This window comes from Octodon degus, unplaced genomic scaffold (assembly GCF_000260255.1).
Source record: "Octodon degus isolate 3935 unplaced genomic scaffold, OctDeg1.0 scaffold00094, whole genome shotgun sequence".
In the NCBI taxonomy this organism is placed as follows: Eukaryota; Metazoa; Chordata; class Mammalia; order Rodentia; family Octodontidae; genus Octodon; species Octodon degus.
Window position 1 is genome coordinate 1,485,958 of NW_004524670.1, and position 4,242 is coordinate 1,490,199.

A 4,242-nucleotide genomic window follows, 5' to 3' on the forward strand; every position below is an offset into this window, starting at 1 on the left:
AGAATGATTGAAATGTGCAAAATATATGCACACCTTTTTATATAATTTTTAAAATGTATTTTCTTTTAGATTACAGATAAATTAATGGTAAGTTTCATGTCTTATCACATGAATGTTTATGGATGTGTATACTTTACTAGTAGAATCTGGTAATTATTAAACATCTATGCTATAGACTGCATTATTCTTAGAACAGAATAAGTACAAGAAATCATATTAGGAGGAATGAGTCTTGGGGAAATGAGCTTAGTACCTCCTTAACCCATCTTAAAAGGGCTTCATCTCAAACTTTAGAAAGAACCAGGTCAGTGATCATCTCCATTATTAACAATGCCACACTGACTACTGTCTTTGTCAAAGCTAAATGAACATTTAGTTTCCAAGAGTCACAAAGAAATGGGTAAGATATTGAATACTTTTTCCTAATAAATCTTATTTAAATATTTAGAGGAAAGAATAAAGAGTTTAATGGAGGAAGTTTCAGTGGTTTGTTGAGTTTTCTCTTCATTTAGTCTTTTCTTTTTCTTTTTAAATCCCAGAACTACTTCTACACTGTTATAGAATGAACTGTCAACATTTCTTTCAAGCTTAGTTTTGTTTCATTTAAATATAATCCCATCTGTTTTCTTCCTCACTTTCTGGAACAACACTATATACTATATCTTCCATGGGTCAGCAATAGAATCCTTGTTCTCCAAGGAAGTTTTAAATGGGGAGTGGAACAGTTTAGACATCAGTGGCTCTATGCATATCCAATATATTCCCTATTGAATTTGAAGGCTAGAATTGCAAATTCATATCAGTATTGCCAATTTAAATCCAGTATTACAGATTCCCCTCCACTTTGCATTTCTTCTAGGTAACCTTTTTCTTCTTCAAGGTAAAACTGAAAAATGTCCTTAAAATAATACATATACACAGTCTTCAGTCCGATGATCATCATAAAACAGCCTCACAATTACTATATCAAAACTACTACCCAGAATGACCTACTGATAAATGCCTGACAACACCAAGGGTTTTCTTTTTTGTTCTGCAAACTTATTCCAAGTAGAATAACAGATTATTATGTTTTGTTTTGCAATTTTAGGACAGGCTCATGTTATTCTATTGGCATTTTTAAAAATTAAAATTCTTTTAAAAATTCTTTTGGCTTGGTTTTAGCTTGCGAAATATTGTGGATTCAAAAGTCATAGCTACCCACACACCTATGCTTTGAGACATGACACTGTCATTTCACATACCTCTACACTTGTCCTATTCATGCCCAACAGATTACCACTTTCTTAAATTTATCTTCTATATGCTTTCTTTCTTTCTTTTTTTTTTTGTTTTTTTTTCTTTTTTCTTTTTTTTTTTGGCAGAACCTGGAATTGACCTCAGGCCCTTGCACTCGCCAGGGAAGCGCTTATTCCACTGAGCCATCTCCCCGGCCCCACTTTCTTTGTTTAAAAGAAATGACCTTTTTCTTTCTTTCTTACGTGAAAGTTAACATTATTACTTTTAAAATCCTGGCTTTATTGGTATTTATGTATCTTTTATTTTTTATATACTCTGTATATGGTTTTTGACTCTCCCCAAACACTGTTTTACTTTATTAACCCCACTGATAATTTTTAAAAGTCAACACTTCTGTTCTCTATAAGCTGTGCTTGGATTTTGTCATCTATGGGGATGAAATTTTCACTTTTTCTTAATTTTTCAGTTGGGTTAAAATACTAACATATGTTTTAATGTGAAAATTTTCCTGAGCTCTTAAAACAAATGATATTTAGTTGTGAGTGATTTTCTAAAATATCTGAATTGTTAAATGTCTTCAGCATTATTTTAGTTTATTATCAAATCAAGACTAACTTTATAAATTATTTTGGCCCACTCTTCTGCATGATTTCTTAGTCATTTGAAATAATACATAGCTTACCTCTTGTCTGAAGATTTTGTTAAAATTCATACTTAAGGTTATGGAACAGATGCTCATTGGGGAAAATTTTGGAATTCTACTTAAAATACTTTAGTCATTATAGCCTAACTCTTACTCTTTTCTTTCTTTCTTTCTTTCTTTCTTTCTTTCTTCTTTCTTTCTTTCTTTCTTTCTTTCTTTCTTTCTTTCTTTCTTTCTTTCTTTCAACTAAAATGATGGTTTTTAATGAGAACCAGAGGTATGGTTACAATTACGTAGTGCGACACACACACAAAAAAATTCCATAGATGATCAGGAGTTGGAAGGTTACAAAATAATAAGGGTAACACTGGGTACAGGGGAAAAAGTTGTTCCAGAATCTCAGATCCAGACTAATAGGACCTCTCCCTGCGATCCTGTCTGTGCTCATCCCTGGAATCCATCTTGCCAGGGCCAAAGCCTCCTCTGTCCCCTCCACGCCGGGCCCCTCGGAAGCCCCAACAATCCCCTCCATGGCCCGGGTAGCTGCCCCGATCATAGCCTCCTCTGCCACCATGACGATCATCTCCGTAGTTAACCCCCCATATAGGAGCCTCCTGGACCTCCTCCCGGTCCATCTGGATTAGGGGCCTTACACTGGTTGCATTCATTTCTCCGAGAGAAGCTCATTGTCTCACATGTAGAATTAGGTCACTTCCAGTCCTCACCTCGCTGCTGCCTTTCACCACGACCACCTCCACTGGGGAATCCCCCCAAGGCCGCCACCACTGCTGCCACCACCTCCATAACCTCCACGGCTCATGGGTCCTCCTCTTCCTCGGCCTCCTCAGCCATTGCCACCAGCCCAACTGAAATCTGCTAGCCGGGTAGCAAACAAGACCTTAATAGGGTTCCCAGAGAATTCTTTACCGTCAAACCAGTCAGTAGTTGCTTTAGCAGAAGGAGAGTCATTAATTGAAACTGTTGCCTCTCCCTTCAACTTGCCAGTTTCCCTGTCTGTGTACCAATCAATCATGGGTAGTCCGGTTTTCTTATTGGTCTTAATAATGCCAATCTGCTTGAAGTAATCAGCTACAAACTCAGCTGTAACATTCTGACCCAGGCCTTGCACAAAGATGGTGTTGTTGTCAGAATTATCCTGTCCAGAATCATGACATGATCATTGGTTCTGAGGGCCACCAAATTTATTGAAGCCACCTCAGTCACTTCCTCCTATGTCGCCTCTGCCTCCATGGCAATCTCCATGAGCTCTGGGTTCACAGCCACCACTGCTACAGTTGTCACCACCACCACCACCCCTGCCTCGGCTCCCACGGTCCTGTTGGCCTCCCCCATAGCCGCCACCGCCACCACCACTCTGGTCCTGATTGCCATAGCCACCGCCGCCACCACTCATGGAGGACTGATCTTGGCCATAATTGCCTCCACTGGCCCCTCCACCACCGCCACTGCTACTGTTGTACTGGTTCTGCTGTTCATAGCCCTGAGGGGCATTGTAGGAGCCTTGCTGCTGTCCATAGATCTGTTGCTGTCCACCATAGCCAGACTGTTGGCCATAGCTCCCGCTCTGGGGCTGCCCAGAGCTGCTGCTCTGAGAACTACCACCATAACTTCCTGAGGTGCTGCTGGGAGCTGGCTGCTGACCATAGCCAGGATAAGAGGACTGCTGGCTGTAAGATGAGTGGGAACTCTGGCTACTGCCCTAGCCACCAGTGGAGCCATAACCCTGGGAGCTGACTGCTGCCGTGGCCTGTGTTCTGAGTCTGTCCATAAGAAGAACCATAGCTGCTCTGGCCATGGCCTGAAGTGTCTGCTGACTGGCCATAGCCACTGTAACTCTGCTGTCCACAGGGCTGATTGCTCTGCTGGGAGTAGCCCTACCCAGGCTGGGTGGGGTAGGCCCCATAGCTTTGGGTTACTTGTTGAGTATAGTCATTTGAGGCCATGTCTGCTCACAGGCCGACAAGCAACGAAATACCACCACCACACAGCACCGATGCCTCGAGGTCTGGGCCTAATTCTTATTCTTGTATGTAAAATTTCATGTACAATTTTTATTTTGTCAAACTTATAGGATTACAGTTCAAATATCATTTAATATAACAATTATCTACAATGCAAATAGGATCTCTTTTTTTCTTATTGTGACATCCCTATTTCTAATTACTTGGTCTTTTTTCCTAAAGTATATATTTTATTAGCCTTTTAAAAACATTTTTCTAATGTTTCTCGCTTTATGTTTCACTAGTTTTTGCTGTTATCTTATGGCTTTGTAACTTTTTCAGGGGCATAGGGGGAGGTAACACACTGTTCTTTTCCTCAGTGAATAGCTCATTTATTGG

General features: G+C 40.3%; 1 pseudogene; it reads right to left on the reverse strand.

Annotated features, from left to right (window-relative positions):
* Nucleotides 1–2,292: 2,292 nt before the first annotated feature.
* LOC101573756 lies at nucleotides 2,293–3,846 on the reverse strand (annotated as a pseudogene).
* Between the last annotated feature and the right edge of the window lie 396 nt (nucleotides 3,847–4,242).